Source organism: Camelus ferus, chromosome 25 (genome assembly GCF_009834535.1).
Source record: "Camelus ferus isolate YT-003-E chromosome 25, BCGSAC_Cfer_1.0, whole genome shotgun sequence".
In the NCBI taxonomy this organism is placed as follows: domain Eukaryota; kingdom Metazoa; phylum Chordata; class Mammalia; order Artiodactyla; family Camelidae; genus Camelus; species Camelus ferus.
Window position 1 is genome coordinate 33,926,631 of NC_045720.1, and position 20,759 is coordinate 33,947,389.

Sequence of the window (20,759 nt, forward strand, 5' to 3'; positions counted from 1 at the left end):
TGCCCTGGGAAGCAATACAAATTTTACTCATTAATAGTAGAGTGGATAAATAAATTTTGGAAATGACCTACAACTACATGCAAAAATGTTAATAAGACTCACAAACATAATACTGAATGAAAGAAGCAAGCCACAAAAAATACATGCAGTATTGTCTGTCCTTCGTAAGTAAATTTCAAAGATAAGCAAAACTGAATTATATTAAGTATGAATAAATAGTTTTTAAAAAGCAAGGAAATCATAAAAAAGTCAGGATAATGGTTACTTCAAGAAGTGACTGGTGGCTACACAGATGTTTGTTTTATAATGAGTTGTTAAACTGTATATTTCATGCTCTTTTTAGCATATTAATTATGTTTATGTATAATAGAAATTTTATTATATGTAGTAGTTATTTATAATTTATTACATATACAATAGAAATGTGAAAAGGAGAAAAAATGATCAATTTAAAAGATAATTCATCTAGCAAACAAGTTAAAATTATGTAACCTCTGGGGAACTGAGAGTAAAACTCACCACAACATAAAAGAAATTCAATACCAGTGATAAAAAAAAGAGTCATTATTGAAAATGAAAATATTATAATGTCTTAAATAACATTCAGTAGCAGAGAGATGATTTTTTTAAAAAATCAACAATAAACAGTTAACTTTTGGGTTTAGTCATAAGTGACAATAATTTCTCTTTGGTCCAACTTCAAAATTCCAATTCTTACAAATACCTTTCAGAAGTAAATCACACACCTAAGAGAGCAAGTCAAAAAACAAACAGTTCCTGCCAGGAGGAGCTATTTAAGCTGTGACCTGAAGATAACCAGACATGAGCCTATGAAAGGGTGTTCCAGGCTAAGGGAACAGCAAATCGGAAAGCCCAGAGGTGCAAAAGGCCCTAACTCATTCCAAGAACTGAAAGGAACCCATCTTGGCAGAAATAAAGGCATTCACTGAAGGAAGACTGAAGAGTAAGGGTGGGAGAAAAGAGATTCCGGAAACCTGGGTCTTGCTACAGTGTTGCTGGGTGAATCTCTGTGTTCCATCAGTTTAGGTAACTGTCCCCTGCTCCCCCACCCGCCCTACACACAGAGTTTTGAGATAAACAGGAGATTTGCATTCACGAGGAAAAGTAGTGTAATTCCATTGAGAGTTTCCATCTCTAATTTCTATGTTTCTATAAGCCTCATAATTAGTAAACTATACTGAAAAGAAGGAAGAGATTGGACCTTGCTGGAGGAAATAGCAAATCCTTTCCCTTGACTCTGTGCTTAAGGCTGAACACCTAGATAAACCATTGGTGCACTTGGGTGTTCCCAGGGATACAAACCCTCAGTCCACTGAGAGGGTAAGTGGTTTCCATCAGAACCTAAGCTTTCCCTTTCCCGCTGCAATGTTTGTAGATTTTTCAAATGAAATGTTTAGGATTCAAGCCAGCGCTTTTCCAAACGGGAGCAGACAGGTTTTCGAGGTGTGATCTACTTACCCTCCTTTTTGCAAGAAAATGCCTGACTCTTTATACTTGCTCGAGTTAACACATTTTACTCTTGTTGACAGGAAGAGTAATAGCTTTGAAGTAAATAAGCACATTGTGCTTAAAAAGTCCATTCTGTTGCCGTGCTTCGTTTTCATATACAATGCACGCATTATTTCAGATAGACATTTAGAAGAACAGATATATACCTGTTGCTTTAAAATAAATTACACATTTTCTGGTGCCAGAACACACAGATGGTCCATTTACCACTTCAGGGGACTTGCCATTGTTTTTGAAGCAGTAAAAGTTTCTTTTCCTCGCTTTTTTTTTTTTAACTTCCTATTCTCTTTCATGATATTCACTAATACTATGAAATTCTCCAGACATTTGGGAAACCATTAAAAAGCGGAGAAATTTTCTGTTCTCCGTAGACTGCGGATCTAGTATTTGTTTTTAAGCCAAACAGGTGTGTTGAAAAAAGGAGGCACAGGGATTTACACTTGCATAGTAACATGGCCTTTGGTTCAAAGGCAGGAGTACCAATGTCAATCACTTCAAATAGTCCCTTGCACATATGAGGGACTCAAGGCCTGTTGGCTAGCTGATCGATTAGTTGGTTAATGTACCAAGTTTGGCTTGACTCCTTTGAAGAGTTCTATGGAAATTAGGAAGGGATTAAGAATACCAGAGACTCTTACCTTTCAAAAGACATAGTTATAAATTATATACATCTGTTACTTTGCTAATTCAAATTGACATTGCACATTCTCTATGATTTGAATTAGCTCTAGAATTGTTTGTCTTTGAATACCTGACTTCACATTGTTTGATTTTTTAACATCACTCATTCCTGAGAACAACATGGTACCTCACAATATGATGTGATTAACCTGGCTGTTAGCTAATGATTACTCTTGCTTATATAAATCTTCTGAGAATAAAAATCTAACATTAGAGATTAAAAAAAAAAAGAATATCAGAGACTTTTAGACAGTATGGGACATAATCATGTCATGAACAATACTGAAAGTCACGTTTTGTAAAACTCCTTGCAAAGATGTAGTTTAAGGTGCCCTTTTAGAACCCCAGAGATTTTTTTAGATTCTGTATAAAATACTAAATAATGCTTCATTAGGAATTTATATAAAATGCAAAGTCTGGGTAGAGAGAAATTCATGAGCAGACAGAAATGAGTCAGTCACTCGACTGAACAACACAGTTACAAAATATTAAAGAAAAAAAGAAAGATATTTACACTTTACAGAAACAATATTTAATAAACATCTACTTAGCAATAATTGTTTTCAGTCATGGTCTGGGTACTGGGGATACCACACTGAAAAAGGCACATATACCATGTGCTTTCATAGAGTAAGAAGCTGATAATAAAAGAGCATGAAGAGAGTTTCAAACAGGGATTAGAGGGGATGGAATTGTACCGGGGAAAAGGTAATGAGATCAGAACAACTTTTCTTGTTTTCTATGACATTTTGTTTCATAAATTAACAACAATAATCACAGTTGTAAATTATAAATTGTAAATCCATTATTAAAGCAATTAATATTGCTTAAGTGATCAGGGCTAAAGAAAATGGGGTAAAACGGAAACTAAGATTTTCCTCACTGATTCTCTGCTATAATCTGTCAATTTCTTATGTCCAACCTTCCTGAAACAAAAATCAAAGTAAAGGACAGTGAAAAAATGGAGAGTTGGATGGTTAATTGCTAGAGTTGGTAGATTTTTTGTCAAGGTAGAATGAACTATACCGATGGTAGGAAAATCCTTTCAAATATCTAGGTATCTACTAAAAATAATTCTTTCATCCTGGTTCAGTATGTTATTGTGTTCCACACTGGATGGCAACTTAATGATTCTTCAAGTCTGATTATGCAATTTTTTGTAACAACACTTAGAGATAATCCTTAGAAGCTATTCAATATTTGTACAAAGGCTTTAGTCCACACGCTTCCCTCTTGTTCCTCTCTTGTCCCTCTATCTATGTTGTCCCTTTACTAAAATTTTGCTTTATCTAGGCATAGCAACTTGTCAATATATTTAATCATACAGAAGGGCTGTATTTTGTGGATCGTCCAGGAACCAGAGAGAAGGCATTCTAAGGGCAACAACAAAAAATCGATGCTGAAAGTCAACCAAAATAATATACTGTAACAAATTTCTAACAGTCCTGCAGCAAAAAAAAAAAAGCCCTTTTTTTTTTTATATTCAATAAATTCTACTTTTTGTGGAATCTGAATAATTCAGCAGTTATTCAAAGGTCAAAATGGGTAGACACTCTTGAGATTCCGCCTAATGTAGTTGAAAAGCGTGTCCTTTAATGCTCTGCTGTAGCATTCCCTCTCTCCCTTCCTTTGGCCCACGCAGCCAGTCCAGGCAAGTGTGTGCTTTGTCCACCACCCGTCCTGAGTACACAAACTGGGTGAACAGGTAGGAAATATTTACAATTAGGGAATATTCGCATTAGTGCAAACTGAGGGGCTTGGTACAGTCACAGATTTAAGACAAGAAGTTGTCCTTCCTCAGCATAACCCATGAAGTTTCACAGGCCCATAAACAGCAAGGACCTACCACACAGCACAGGGAACTATATTCAATGTCTTGTAATAATTAATAATGGAAAAGAATCTGAAAAGAAAAAATACACGTATGTACATGTATAACTGAATCACTTTGCTGTACACCTGAAACTAACAGTGTAAATCAGCTACACTTCTATAAAACTTTGTTTTAAAAAAAAAAAAAAGGCAGTCATATTTCCTTCTCCATAATTCCTGGAAGCTTTCAGTACTCATCCCCAAATTGGACACATCTTAACTCCCTCCCTTCTTCTCTTTTTCTTTCAGCTAGAATTTGGCTACCTGTACTGCTCAGTCCCACTTCCTTAAGCCTGGCATCGCACTTCACCACTTCTCCTGGGCCCGGTTCAGTCCTGCCTCACAGCATTTCCTACACTTCCTATCAGATCAGTCCAGATCTTGTTACACTGTCTCATCATAACAAGATGATTTTTTTTTTTTCTTTTGGAAAGGTTCTTCCCATGAAATCCAGTACACCGCTATCCAGAGGAAAAGAAAGGAAGTGGACACTTAAAATAATAAAATCCATTCCAGAGCAAACATTTTGCAGTCTTTTTCTCTCTGCCAACCACATCTACCCCCAAATAATAAGTACTTAATTGTACTATCTCAGCCTAATAAGAGATAAATTCATGATTACACAAAAGTCAAACTTTTCCCTTACGTTTCCTGACCTTGACATGAAGAAAATGTTATAACTTAAATTTCAGATGGTGTTCTTCTGGGCAAAGGTTTCTCTTACCCAAATATACCTTTTGAAGCCAGTAGAAAGGACTTGCTGATAAATGTTTCAACACCACGCTTTATTAAAACAAGTTATTTCTGTTGTTTACTATGTGGTTAGACCATGATGAAAAGCAGATCTTCACCAGTGCATTTTTGTGCAAATTCCTTACCTTTGTGTTTACAAAAGAAAGTGAAGCCCTTTCGGGACTATTTGTCACCATGCCCTGGTAGCCAACAATGCGCACTGCCAACCGCTGAAGGTTTCACTTCCTAATTAACTTTCTTAGAAACATAAGGACTGTCTGAAAACAAAATCTCTCCCATTTAACCTTCCCTCATTCCACTCAGCTCAGTCCCAGACGGATGATAAGCATAGTGTTGAACAATTAAGTCCTCAAGTTGGTTGGAACCCTCCTGTGCACACAGAAAGTCATCCGAGAAGGCGTTCTGCAAGACAAATTAGTTATCTACTTCATTTAGAACCTTTTTAAAGGATTACAACATCAAAGCCGTCCTGTACCGAGCCCACGCACAAACATTGAAGGTATTCTCAAGCATACTTATTTCTTTTATTCCCAAAGTGAGATTCATTCTCACTTAATCACTAATGATATTTCCCAGTCTTTGGCTGAGGGATTCCAGATCACACACGCACACAATATCTCAACACATTAGTAATGGTGAACTTTAAATAGACCTGTTATTATTAAAAGAAGTAGAACTTTCTTTTAAATCCTTGTTTGATTTAGGTGTTTGTAACAAAATCCACCCCACTAAAGAATTAAATAACTCCACAAGTATCCTACAATTGTTACACTGCTGTCCATTTTAATTGAGGGAAATCTTTTTGGCAAAAATTTTGGATATGTTTGTAAAAAGTGCAATACTACAGTCAATTTCCATAATTTCTCATAGGTGCAAGGATTATTTTGTCCATTTTACAAGAAAAGGAAATAAGGAAGAGGAAAGTTGGGTCATCAACCTCAAGTTGTGTAAACTGTCAACCATGAAACCAAGAGCTCTCCTGACTAACACTGAGGCACATGTGTTCTAAAGGAAGCCTCTTATCCCACCCACTTGGGATACTCCACCAGTCTTAGAGAAGAAGCAAGGATAGTTTCTCAGACAGCAAGTTCTTATTCATTTCAGAATATCCTGAAATCTTTGCAATACTTTTATAATAACTAGTAGTGGTCAGAGAAGAGAAACTATAATACAACTGGCATTCCTTGAATGCATGATTTTGACTTACTTTCTGGTGAGACCACTTATTTCCAGGTCTCACTGTTTCAGAAAACACAACCTCAGGCGTGAAGAGCTGTATCTTTTTCAGAGACCATATTCAGGGATCATTATTAAGCAGGCATGTCAAGATGCATTTCCAGTCCATAATATCCCCAACTCAATTGGGCTGCCCCAGTCACCAGTTATTGGATAATCATTGGCTTACTACTTAAAGTCACTTTGCATAGAATACAAAAATTCAGTTGGCCCCACGAGTTCTTTCCAATAACCTATCATATCTAAGAGGGAAAAGTTAAGTGGCAGAAGACACCGAGTTTGCTAGAAGAAGGCAGCTGGAAGGCTGAAGACCATGCAGTGTCAGTCCAAGTAGGGAGTTATTTTCACTGGGTCTTAGTACCAGTTGGGAAAAGCCCAACTGAAATCCAGCAGAGCTTCCATCCCCCCTACAACTCCAGTGCTGGGAGAGAATGCCCATCGTGCTGGAGCTCCTGGGAATGCTGTCTGAATTTGCACACAGAGTTGTCTCTGAGCTAGGTTTTCTTTGGCAGTTCCTTCTCTATTGATTTGGAAATTTAAGGGCAAAAGTAAAGTTAGTTCACTCTGCAAACCCCGGAAGGAGATTCAGATCTTGAAGTCAAATGTCCCTGTGGTCCTCTTCCTTACAGGATATTTAGAAAGGCTGGTTGGGTCTAAGTGCCGTCTGGTTGCTGTTCGAAACATAGCAACCATTTGTACAGTTGAAGAGGCAGTGACACCAATAACTCGTAATCCTCATGGAAGCAATCTGGTCATTTGCCAGGTCAGGTTAAATTGACTGTGACCAAAGGGGAAAGAAAAAAGGGCTTTCATGAACTGTCAAGAACAAGCCGGCCTTGCCACAAGTAAGAATCTGAGCAATTATTTATCTAAACATTCTCATGCAGAAGAGTGGCACTGCTTTCTTACTTGAAGCCTTGCCTAGCTAAACATATACGAAAACATCAAATCCCACCTGAGCCACATTTTGTTCTAGCCTGTACACATTATCAAGATGTAAAGAGATAACTATGTGTAAAATTGTTGTGCAGAGCACTTAACCAAGAAGCAAAGGGAAAGGCAGATGAAAGAACTTAGAATTGTGTTGCTGATTAAAAAACAGCCAAAATTAAGTTTGCTGTCCAACATCAACTAAGTGCAAACTCTACCTTCCTGGATCAAAGTGCAGCTCGGGCTATGAGTTTCACACTTGGATGTTATTTTCGGCAGATCTAAGCAAGTGAGGGAAGTAATTAAGAGACAGTGATGTTCACTTATCTGAATCTTGAACGCAGTAGGGGAAGGGAGGCAGCCAAAAGGAGCTGCCTCTTTTTGGTGGTGGGAGCTGTGATGGAACCAGGTGTAACAGACAGAGGGACAGACCAGGTGGATAAAGGGAAGCAGTTACCAGATGAGGTGAGGTGAGGCATGCTGGGCTGACCACTGGTCCCACAATGGACATGCACACGAGGGGCCCTTGAGAACCTTCAGAAGAAGGCGTGACTCTTAAATGCAAAGAAAAGGTTGAATGTGAAGTCAGTGGGGTGATCTGATACAGAATATGGAAAGAATCGTGGACCAGATAATTTTACTGAATGTTTTATTCCTGTCAGTGGGCTCCCAATATAGGATCCACAGCTCTTCTCTAATAATTGACAATCAGTTTACCTAATAAAGAAACAATGCTTTCATCTACCAAGTGGGAGACGGAAGAGAAATAGAATCAAAACAGTGGTTTCTGAGGTCAAGCAAAAATTTCAGAGGCTAATACATATTGTTAAAGTTCATAACATCTTTTTTTTTTCCAGAACGATGTAGACACACATGAGCTCACATAAATTAGCGTCAGTGCTTCCACTTGCTTGGACACAAAAAGTTACATAAAAATGATTCAGTGGGAAAAGGCAAAAAAAAAAAAAAGTCATGAATGAACTTATTTACAAAATAGAAATAGAATCTCAGACTTAGAAAACAAACTTGTGGTTACCAGGGGGGAAAGAGGATAGAAAGGGATAAATTGGGAGTTTGAGGTTTGCAGATACTAGCCACTATATATGAAATAGATAAACAACAGGTTTCTTCTGTACAGCACAGGGAACTATACTCAGTATCTTGTAGTAACCCATAACGACAAATAGTGTGAAAACGAATGTAGATGCGACAGAGACATTATGCTGTATGCCAGAAATTGACACAACATTGTAAACTGACTATATTACAATTAAAAAAGAAAGAAAAAGGCAAGAATGTCAGAAGAGATGCTTTCAGAATTTTTCAAGGTATAAATACTGCCCTTCACTATAATTTATAAACTATTTTTATAAAAAGCACTCCATGTGATGAAATGTCGTGGTGAGTCTGAGAAGCTGATGAGAAACAACAGCAGGTTGTACGCAGACGAGCAGCAGCAGAGAACAGTGTTGACAGAAAAATGAGGGAAGGACAAAAAGGAGACAGAACGTAATAATGGCATCGCTGAGGTCAGAAACAGGAGGAGGAAATGTAAACATATTATTAGTCACTGCTACTTCAGTTGTTCTGTTAAAAGTCTCTGTGTACAATTGTATTTGAAAAAAAAATCACGAACTGTGATAGCCCTCCTTGAAAAGTTTGCCCATTTTGGGACCCTCTCCCTGTAACACTGGTCACACTTTATTCAATTTGCAGGCTTCATGTCTTTCTTCTTTGCTAGGAGCTATGCTATATGAAGTCAGAACATTTGCTGGTTTTGTTCACCACTGTATTTCTGTCCTCTGGAACTTTGTTGAGCACTGTAAGTGCCAAATAAATGTTTTTGGAGGGAGGGTGCAGGAAGGAAAGTAGGAAGGAAGAGGGCAAAGAAGGGAGGAGATTAAGGAATGTCATGTAATTTTAAGTAATAATCAAAGTACTTAATGCCTAATAGTATAATTTGATCCAGATAGAGTTATTTTTAAATAATGTAAAAAGTAGTGTAAAACTTTTGAAAAATAGGAGTTCATGGGGGATATCAACTTACCATGCATAAGATTTGAATTCTGAGCACTGAGAGGAATGAATCACCTGAATGAGTTAACTGGCATGATGTGAGATTCAATGAAAATAAATACCAACTATTTTGGTATTCATCCATAATGTAGTACTTTCTTATACTTCTAAGGAGTTCTTGTGAAGAGTAAATTCCTATTAAAAATATAGCAAATTCCTATTAAGAATACAATATTAAGAATATTATAAATATTATTTATTATAGTCAAGATATAGAAGCAACCTAAGTGTCCATAAACAGATGAATGGATAAAGAAGCTGTGAGATACACACACGCACACAGACGCACTGAAATACTACTCAGCCTTTTAAAAAGAATGAAATTTTGCCATTTGCAATAACATGGATGGATTTGAGGACATTATGCTAAGTGAAATAAGTCAGACAGAGAAAAGACAAATACTGTACGATATCACTTAAGTGTGGAACCTGAAAAATAATCTAGTGATTGCAATAAAAAAAGAAACAGACCCACAGACAAAGAAAACAAACTAGTGGTTACCACTGGGGAGAAGGAAAGGGGGAGGGGAAAAGAGGGGTAGGGGAATTAAGAAGTACAAATTATTATATACAAAATAAATAAGCTACAAGGATAGATTGTACAACACAAGGAACAAAGTTTATAATAACTGTAAATGGAATACAACCCTTAAAAATTGTGACTCACTATGTTGTACACCTGTAACTTGTATAATATTGCACATCAAGTATATTTTAATTAAAAATGGAAAATTAATTAATCAAGTTTTTAAAAAAGAATACAGGTCTTAGTAAGCAATAACTAATGCACCAGATTTTCTTCACCTGTGAAATGAAAGCATTGAGTGAGATTATTCCTGAAGCCATTTTGAATTATAAATGACTTTGATTTTAGGACTAAGTTTTATATTTTAGTGAGAATGCTAGTAAAATAACAACAATAAATAGTATATAGTGTATACTTAATATAGAGAGGTTTTTGTAGCACTGATTCTCTGTGTCTGTTAAGAGAAATTGTAAGGTTTGGTATTTAAAACATAAAAATTGGTTAAATAATGGTTTAGGCCATTCAAATTTGTAGATACTGACAGGCATATGAAGAATAGATAAACAAGATTATACTGCACAGAGAAATATATACAAGATCTTGTGGTAGCTCACGGCAAAAAAGAATGTGACAATGAATATATGCATGTTCATGTATAACAGAAAAATTGTGCTCTACGCTGGAATTTGACACAACATTGTAAAGTGACTATAACTCAATAAAATAAATTTTTTAAAAATATGTAAATAAAATTTTAAAAATAAAAAAATAAAAATAAATAACGGTTTAGGCCATTTTGTAGCTCTCAGTTTTATATAAATTGCATCATTTTGATTTTTTTTTTCCTCCATATGATTTAAGTAATTGCATTTGTCTGTTTGGAAAAACTACCCAATTGAGCCAGAAGTATTAGACTTGGACGATAGAGTTATGTACCTGATGCATGGCTTCAGAAAGCAAAGTCCCTCAGCAAGATGGTGCCATGCATGCAGGAGGTCCTCCATGATTACCACACATAGTACTGTTAGATGCCAGCAGTGTGCTAACAGAGAGTCACACATTATCTAATTTGATTCTCACCACAGTCCTTTGAAATAGAAAATCTCTTCCTCATTTTAAGGATAAGAAAATAGAGATTTAGAGAGCTTAGTAACATAACTATGGATACACAGCCAATAAATGGTGGGACTGAGCTTTGAACCCAAGTCTCAGCCTGTGTTCTTAACCAATACTGTGTGCTGCCTCCATGCTCTCTCACGTGCTCCAGCTTAACCAAGAGTAAAGGGAAAAGCCAAAGTAATGGGATCCCAAATGTTCTATAAGGTCTGTCATGAACTGAACGTTTGTGCCCCACCCAATACTTAGGTTGAAAACTAATCCCCAAAGTGATGGTATTAAGAGGTGGGACTTCAGGGAGGCAATTAGGTTATGAAGATGAAGTCCTCATGAATAGGCTTAGCATTTTTATAAAAGAGACCCCAGAGAGCTCCCTCACCCATCCCCCCATGTGAGGACACAGTGAGAAGACGGTCGTCTGCGAACCAGGAAGTAGTTCCCCACTAGACATCAAATCTGCCAACACCTTGATCTTGGACTTCCACACTCCAGAACCATGGGAAATAATGTTTGTTTTTTAAGTCACCCAGTCCATGGTATTTATTATAGTAGCCTGAACGCACTAAGACAAGATCCTTGAACCACTGATAGTCACTATTTACAATATCCCTAAGTAACATATATCCATGGGTGGTAGACATAAGGGCTCACAAAGTCTCCCAGTCAATTAAGCCTCAGATTGAGGTCCATAATTACTTTCTGGAATACTACCAAGTCACCACAGCAGAGAGAAGTAGGGTTCTATTAAATTGCCTGTCCTGGAAGTGGCCCAGAAGACTTTGATTCACAACTCATTGATAAGAATTAATCACATGACCCCAACACCAGGGACCAAGAATTCAGTCTTATCACGGGAGAGAGGAAACCAGAAACATGCACACACAAACGCATACTCAGGACCCTCTCAGCTAATGTCTGTAAGGTCTCAGTGTGAGTTTACACAATTCTGCATTTAGACATCTTGTAAGAAGGACAAAAAATTATTGGCATTGATAATAAAACAAAGAGCACAAGCTAATTGGGATGTTATTTAATAAACAGTGTACATAAGCAATAGCAACACTCACATTTTACAGCATAAATACAGTAACTCTTTTCTTCTATTTGCAGACACCTTTGTCCTACCTCTAAGCGGGCATATTTAATCTCAGAAATGTAAAGCTGATGGTCCAGCTCTCTGGTCCAATATACACATACCTGTACATATTATCCATTGTTACACATGCTATGGCTACTTCTGTGTTTCAGTCAATTTGTCTTTTGTCATTGTATTTCGTTTGTGGTAATTTTGACATCCATAAATTTGTTGATTCTCAGCCTCCTGAAGTCATATATAACCAGCTCATCTTTTTTATATATTGAGTATGCTTTATGTTTATAAAGATTGAGTTAAGCAAAAAAAAAAAAAATCCCTTTTATTCTTTTAAAAACTTAACTCTATAAGGCATTTTAGTGCATGCAGGGAGATAGAGAACTTTTTCTCTGAATAAACAAATATCTCAGTTTTGAATTTTAACCTTAATATTTAATACATTCTCATATCTTCTTGGATTGTTTTAAAATTTCATAGTCCATCTACTGAGTTCTATGTTAGGATAGAAATATTCTACTTGTTATAGCTTTTTTATGATTTTTAAGTTACAGCAGCCTTTCCCTTATCCCAAATTTTATTGAAAGTTTTCACTTGCTTAATTTTCCATGGATTTTAGAATCATTACATTTAGAAAGACATTTTGGGATTTGATGCAATCACAAAATTACAGTTACAATTGCTCTAAATGTAACTATTAATTTGAGAAGACAGCAGATTATGTTTTGAAAAGAGAATTAGGTTTAAGTTTTGAAATTTCCCTGATTGAAATTCTTGATACAAGGAGCGATACTATAGAGAAAACCATTTAAACTTATCACAAGAATCCCCAGATGATAAAGTAGGAGTGATGCATTTTATAGACTCTCTCACCCCATGGTGTTGTGAGGCACAGGGTAAAGGGAAGAGTAGTTAAAAGGGCATTTAGGACAATTGGGTCAAGGGATGTAGAACCATGTGTAAGATTGCTGTCCAGAGGGGCTGGCAAGGGAGGGAGCCCAAGACGAAACTGGCTGCATCAGAGGAGGATGCTGTAGAAATTTTCACTGTTAGTATGGCCCCAGGGTTTTTATTTTCCCTCTGGGATGTGGTGGTAAACATCAGGGAATGGTAGACCTGGAACTCAGGAAAGGAGACGTCACCCTGGACTTCGGGAGGCTAACCAGCGCAAACACACAGTACAGCTGCATCCCCCGGGTCCTCCACATTGGGAAGAGAGCGCGTGCTGCTGGCTGAGGGGAGCTTGGCGCAGCCAGCAGAAGTCTTCGCCAAGATTCACAAACCAAGATTGAATTTCCGCTGAATTTCCAGGAAATCTGAGCCAAATCCTGAATAGACCTGGGCTGTGTGGCACGTCAGGTAGGAGACATGAGAAAATCATTTCATTCAGGATCGTTTGTTTGATCCAAAACTACAAAGGGTGGGGGGAGTCTAAGAAGTATAAATTCATGGGAATCCCTCCCAAACAAGATGTTCCTGATACCTGCTTTACTTGTCTGTCTAAGTTCTGCAGGACATTAGTCTGTTTGTACCCTCATGTATTCTTGAATGCAAGAAGGCAAGACTCATAAGTTCACCCAGAATTCAAAAAATAACATACTTTCTTTGTAATGTTTGATTGCAAAGAAGAATTAATTTTCTCATTAAAAAAAAAAACAGTGTTAGAGATTGCAGATAATATAGAATTTCTTTCTAGGTAATTTTTGAGAAAAGGGAACTCCTCACCCTGACTTCCTCATTTTTCTATGATGGAAACTGAGAGAGGAATAAATTGATGCCACCTGGAAGTAACTTTAGCTTTTTTTTTAAAAAAAAAAAAAAAAAAAACTTTAACTTACATTTTGCTAAGCCATTAGGAAATCACATGTGTGTACACTACAATGATCACTTGTATTTCTGTACTGAATTTCATTGCCTAAAATAGACATTTGCCATTTATTTTGGGTCTTCATTTATTCTGGTTCAGCATCTAAACCCTGAGCAAAAGGCCAAGGGAATATTTATTTAATTCCCCACCCTACATATCTTGGTGTGGATCAAAGACTGTCATTAACTATAGTCGCTGAAAATGCTAGATTTTTGCTTTTCCAGCCTTCTTTGCAGTAGAACTTAAGCACCCAGCATATCAGAATTTTATTCGGGAGTTCATAACTCAAGAAGTAAAGAATAAAGAATCTTCTCTTCGTGGCTGCTGGGCCAATCAGCTGGAGCTCTTAACTCACTGAACAAGGTTCTAGACTTGGGGGATTTTCCCATGGCTGCTTAGCTTCAAGCTCTTCCAATGGCTCTGCGAATTACTTGATGTCTTCTTAATTAATTCTTTTGTCTTCTTAACTCAGCCGGAATCTACCTCTATTGCTTGCAGTTAAAAGCCCTTACTGATGCAATGGTCAAAACACAGAACTTTAGCTCTTTTTTTTTAAAAAAAAAGACATTTTAACTTACATTTTGCTAAGCCATAAGGAAATCACATTTATTTAAATGTTTTACAAATATGTGTGCTAATTTTTTTATCTTTGTGCTCCATTCTGTCTTTTAGCCATTATGGGGCACAGGATGATATGGTAAATTGAGCAATGGAGATCTAGGTTATGCATCCAACTCTGCCACTCACTCCAGAAGGGACTTGGGCCAAACATTCAAAGTTGTTAAAAACATCTTATGTTTCAAGGACGGCCCTGATTGAGGGCCATTATACAAAAGCACAATTAAGAGATTAATATTTAAAAGCAATCAATGAGAAAAACTTCACATTAAGATCACGTCAGTTCTAGGTCTCTGAGACTTCAGTACGCCTGACTGGCTCCACAGAAACCCTGACTGCCTGGAAAGACTGGTAGAATTCACAGCCAAGGAGGCATTCAGACCCTCTGGGTTCACAAAGAAGTGTGTGCCTGTAGCCCATTGAAACTAGGGTGAGCCTTCTTCCCACTCTGCCTGAGACAGTCCTGGTTGACTCTTATTGTCTGGGTATAAATGGTTAATGGGTGTCTCCTTTTACTCTCAAAAATGCCCCATTATTTGGACGATAAATTATATGTCTCCCTAATGATCCATTTATTTTAATTAAATAAATTCCACTCGTTTTAATTAAATGATGCTTTGACGCAATGGAACGTACCGAAGAGCATCAAATGGAACAGCTCAGTGTAACTCATTACAGTGTTTGCTATGAGTGCTGTCCCTTATGTCATGTCGTTCTTCTCTTGGAGAACTCCTGAGAGGCATTTTCCTCTGGTCTCATTGACGGTGTGGCTGTGTTTCTCCTGAGTATCTGGTGTAGTTTTGTCTCCTGGACTCAACTGCAGGAATGGTCCTGTTTCCCACTTTGCATTCAGCCATTGCTAGATGCTTGGGGCCAACTGTGATATTCACCTTTAGCCCAATCATGGCCCTCGAGTTCTGGGAGACAAATTATTTGACCTATAACCTATCATTTGGACCTGTCGTTCAAACTGCAAATACTTGTTTTCCATCTTAAGGGTTTAAACATAACAGAAGCATCACTCCAACCACCCACCATTAATATGATTTCTGTTCTCCAAAAGATACATTTTACTATAAGAAGGCTATAGGTGTCAGCCAGCGTAAATTTTATCTGTCAGGTCACCCTTCAAACAGCTCGTGTCTTAACATCGCTGCATTAATGATACACTCCCAGAGTACAGTCAAGAAAGGAAACCCACAGTTATATTATGATGAAGAGTTGATTGCACAGTTTATTCCTGTAACTAGTGTCTCTCTCCTGTTTTTTTATTTAGGTCAGTTCTGCAGCCACAGATAACTGTCACTCCAAGGGGCACCTGGCGACTTAATCTCTGCTCAGTGTAAGGATATGATATAATTCTTCCTCTGGTTGCTAGAAGGTAGTACAGGCAGCTATTAACAGAGCTTCAAGTAGCAGGGCAAGCCTGGGATTGACTAACGCCATTTTCAACACTGGTTGGCAGAAGGTAGGGACTTGAAATAGAAAATAGAGGGCTTAAGCCACAACACACTTCGATTTTGTTTTCCTTCCTGGTATCTTTGGACCAAGTATCACCATTTCCTTAGTTATAAAGACACGTCTTTAAAAAGTCAGGGTCGTACTATCTTTGCAACTTTTCTGTAAATCTGAAACTATTCTAAAGTAAATAGGAGTGTAATTTTTTTAATTTAAAACACTCTGTGTGTTAGCATAAATGCTGCTAAACAAATATTTGCAGTTCTTCAAACTCCAGGCACATGGTAGGATTGTGCTTCCTGGACCCCTGAAGTTACACAGGGGTCCTGTGACCACCTCTTGTCAATGAATTGGGGCTAGAAGTATTTCCTGGAATTGCAGTTAAGTACTGCTATAAGACACTGCTTTCTTCCTGCCACAGTGATTGACAATGTTCTAGCTAGGGAATGTTCCACCACCTGGGTCTTGTAGTAATGATGATGGAGAAGCAGAGCAAAGTCCCGTCTGGCCATCATTCGACATGCAGTGAAACTGAGTTATGAACCTTTATTTTTCAAGCCACTGGATTTGAGGGCTGCTTTTTCCCCCATAATTGAGCCTGTACTGATGCAACATTCCAGTACTTCAGATAGACGGGGAAATCTAAGTTTATCTGAGTTTACTCTGTGTGTGTGTGTGTGTGTGTGTGTGTGTGTGTGGTGTGTGTGAAGTTTATTAAGTGGGTCCTTTAGCGCTATTTAGTACAATTTATGTTCCTGCTTGTCCCACAGCTCGGTTAACATCTATTGCCCAGAAGTAATTAATGACATAAGTTACCTTTCACTATCAGGAGTGTCTCAGTTTACACAGCAAATTATATAGTCATGGCAGGACAACTGATGCTTCTGGTAAATGTATGAGACTTCATAGTATGCGTCTTGCACATGAACATCAATAGAAGCTTCCATTTTATTTTCCTAACTTTATTTTTTTACTTTTCCCCCTTTTCCCAATGTATTTAAATTTTCTCCATTTCACTATGATATAGTATCTTTTAATCTTCCCACTGGGAAAGAAATTGATATAAATAATATGTATATACAATTTATTTTAATTAATTTATTAAAAATAATTTTTTTTAAATTTTTAAATGTGTTGGAATTGTAAGTGGCTTTCCTCCTTTTAATACTGTTACATATCCTCCATTTAATATCATTTCCCTTCATATTCCAGAAAAGCAGCCCATTCTGGTGACTGACTAGCCCTGTGATTAACTGCATTTGTGTTTTGACCATTACATCAGTCAGGGCTTTTAATTGCAAGCAATAGAAGTAGATTCCGGCTGAGTTAAGAAGACAAAAGAATTAATTAAGAAGACATCAAGTAATTCGCAGAGCCATTGGAAGAGCTTGAAGCTAAGCAGCCATGGGAAAATCCCCCAAGTCTAGAACCTTGTTCAGTGAGTTAAGAGCTCCAGCTGATTGGCCCAGCAGCCACGAAGAGAAGGTTCTTTATTCTTTACTTCTTGAGTTATGAACTCCCGAATAAAATTCTGATATGCTGGGTGCTTAAGTTCTACTGCAAAGAAGGCTGGAAAAGCAAAAATCTAGCATTTTCAGCGACTATAGTTAATGACAGTCTTTGATCCACACCAAGATATGTAGGGTGGGGAATTAAATAAATATTCCCTTGGCCTTTTGCTCAGGGTTTAGATGCTGAACCAGAATAAATGAAGACCCAAAATAAATGGCAAATGTCTATTTTAGGCAATGAAATTCAGTACAGAAATACAAGTGATCATTGTAGTGTACACACATGTGGCTTTGATCTACTGTCTGGCCAAACGTCCACAGTCCCATTCATTCCCCTGCACTGGAACCACAGCCACTATTTGAAAAGCCAGATGTGTTCGTCCACTTCACACGAATTAGAAAGTCATTTCTTCATTAACGACCGCATAGAAAAAGGAAGGCTGAAAGGAAGGCAAATATTCTTCTCTCCTGCCACCAAAAATCTTCACATGCTTAGGGGATGTAACAGCAATTCTTAAGAGCTGATCTCGCCCCACACTCAGCAACAAGCCCACTTGCCCACTGTGAGTCCGTTTACCCAAAGTCCTAGCGAGGTAGATAAACTACCAATTATTAAATAAAAATATGTTACTCCTCAAACTGAAGTTGGAAAAATAGCTCTTTTACTCAGTCACAACATGCCTTTAGATAGTCACTGGTGTCATTTTTACCACCCGTGAAATGAGGCATTTGGGAGCAATAAGATCCCCAAAGTGCTTGCAAATCACAAATTCTGTGATTCAGTATGTATAAGACAAATAGGCAGAATTGTGCCCAGGTATGGTCTCTGGACCTAAGCATATTACTACGTGGCAGATGCTTAATGAATGTTGGTTGAATGAATGAATCAATTATGAATGGATGAATTAAATGAATAAATTATGAATGGATGACTTAAGTGAATGAATGATGAATGAATGAATATTTCTTTAATTCTTCGTTAAATGAAATATAACCAGATCAAGGACTACCATTCCACTGAACTTCCTCTGATTATCTTTACCTTTTCAATTGATCCATAGGTTTTCTTGTTTTTCCCAAACCAACACTGTCACTAAGAATTGCTCAACTGAAATATTCTAAGTGCACCTTTATTTTTATTTACTTTTTAAAAAAGTTTGAGTTATATTTTACACACTATGCCATTCACCCATTTAAAGTGAACAGTTCAATGGTTTTTAGTATATTCACATTAGCTGTAAAACCATTACCACAATCTAATTTAAGAACATTTTTTTATTCTTCTCAAAAAAGCCTCAAACCCATTAGCAATCACTCTCCATCCACCTCCTACCCTCAGCCCTGGGCCAACACTAATCAACTTTTGGTCTCAATAAATCTTTCTTTTCTGGGCATTTCATATAAATGGAGTCATAAAATATGTGCTCTCTGTAACTAGCCTCTTTCATTTAGTATAATATTTTCAAGGTTTCTCCATGTTGTAACACTTATCAGTGCATCCTTCCTTTGTCTGGCCAAAAAATATTTTATTGTATGAGTATATCATACTTTATTCATTCATGAGTTGATGTATATTTGAGTTGTTTCCACATTTTTGCTATTATGAATAATGCTATCAACATTTTTGGTAATCGTTTTTGTTTTAATGAATGCATGTTTTCATTTCTCTTGAGCATATATACCTAGGAATGGAACTTCTGGGTCTTATGGCAACTCTACATTTAAACTTTTGTGGAAGTTAAACCACCTGCAAAGTGGCTGCACCATTCTACGTTCCCACGAGCAATGCATGCGGTTCTGATTTCTCCATCCCCTCAGCAACACTTGTTATTCTGCCTTTGGACCATAGCTTTCCTGGTGGGTGTGAAGTTATCACCTCCTTGTGGCTTTGATTTATATTTGTTTGTAGCTAATGATGTTGAGAATCTTTTCATATGCTTATCGCCCATTTGTATATCTTCCCTGGAGAAATGTCTATTAAGATCCCTTTACCATTTTTAATTGGGTTGCCTTTTTATTCTTGAGTTGTACAAGCTCTTTATATATTCTGTGTACAGGTTGCTAAGCAGATATATGATTTGAAAACACTTTCTCTCATTCTGTGGATTGTTTTTTGACCTTCTGTATGGTGTCCTTTGAAGCACAGATGTTTCTAATTTTGATGAATATCCATTTATCTGTTTTTTTCTTTTCTCAATTATGCTGTTTCCTTTTTAGTCGGTTCCAGAAATTGTGGGTTTCTAGAAATCTAATTTTTGGCACACCGTTGTTCATAGTATTCCCTTAAAATTATTTTTATTCCTGCAAGATCAGTAGTGATGTCTGCTCTTCCATTCCTGATCTTTCTAATCTGATTATTCTTTTTTTTTCGGTATCATTGATTTTCTCTATTGTTTTCTATTCTCTATTTTGTTCATTTTCATCCTAATCTTTATTATTTACTTCCTTCTGCTTGCTTTAGAGTTAGTTGTCTCTTCTTCTTCCAGTGTCTTAAGATAGAAGGTTAGGTAATTGATTTGAGATCACTCTTTTTTAATATAGGCATTGACAGCTATAAATTTCCCAGTAAGTACTCTGTAGATGTCTTCAATATGTTTTGGTATGCTGTATCTTTATTTCTATTTATCTCAAAGTATTTTCTAATTTACCTTATAATTTTGTCTTGACCTATTGGTTTTTTAGAAGTGTGCTGGTTAACTTCCACACATTTTTGAATTTCCCAAGTTTCTTTCTGTTATTGACTTCCTGTTCCATTTCGGTCAGAGAGTATGCTTTGTATAACTTAAATTTATTGAGACATGTTTTATGGCTTACTATGTGGTCTATCTTAGAGAATGTTCCATATGCATTTGCAAAGAACACATATGTATCCTGCTGTGGTTGGACAGGGTGTTCTGCAGACGTTTGTTATAGTTGGTTTATAGTATTGATCCTCTGCTCATTTGTTGCATCTATTCCTGAAAGTGGGGCATGGGAGAATCCAAGTAATACTGATGAATCGCTTCTTTCTTTCTTCAATTCTATCACTTTTTGCTTCATGCATGTTGGGGCTCTGTGAAGTTAGGTGCATACATGTTTATAATTGTTACATCTCCTTGATGGATTGACTCTTTCATCATTATAAAATAACCCTCTTTTAAAACAGAAACAGACGAAAGGGGAGCCCTCCTGCACTGCTGGTGGGAATGCAGTTTGGTGCAGCCACTGTGGAAAACAGTGTGGAGATTCCTCAAAAGACTAGGAATAGACTTACTGTATGACCCAGGAATCCCACTCCTGGGCTTGTATCCAGAAGGAACCCTACTTCAGGATGACATCTGCACCCCAATGTTCATAGCAGCACTATCTACAATAGCCAAAACATGGAAACAGCCTAAGTGTCCATCAACAGGTGACTGGATAAAGAAGATGTGGTGTATTTATGCAATGGAATACTACTCAGCCATAAAAACCGACAACATAACGCCATTTGCAGCAACATGGATGTTCCTGGAG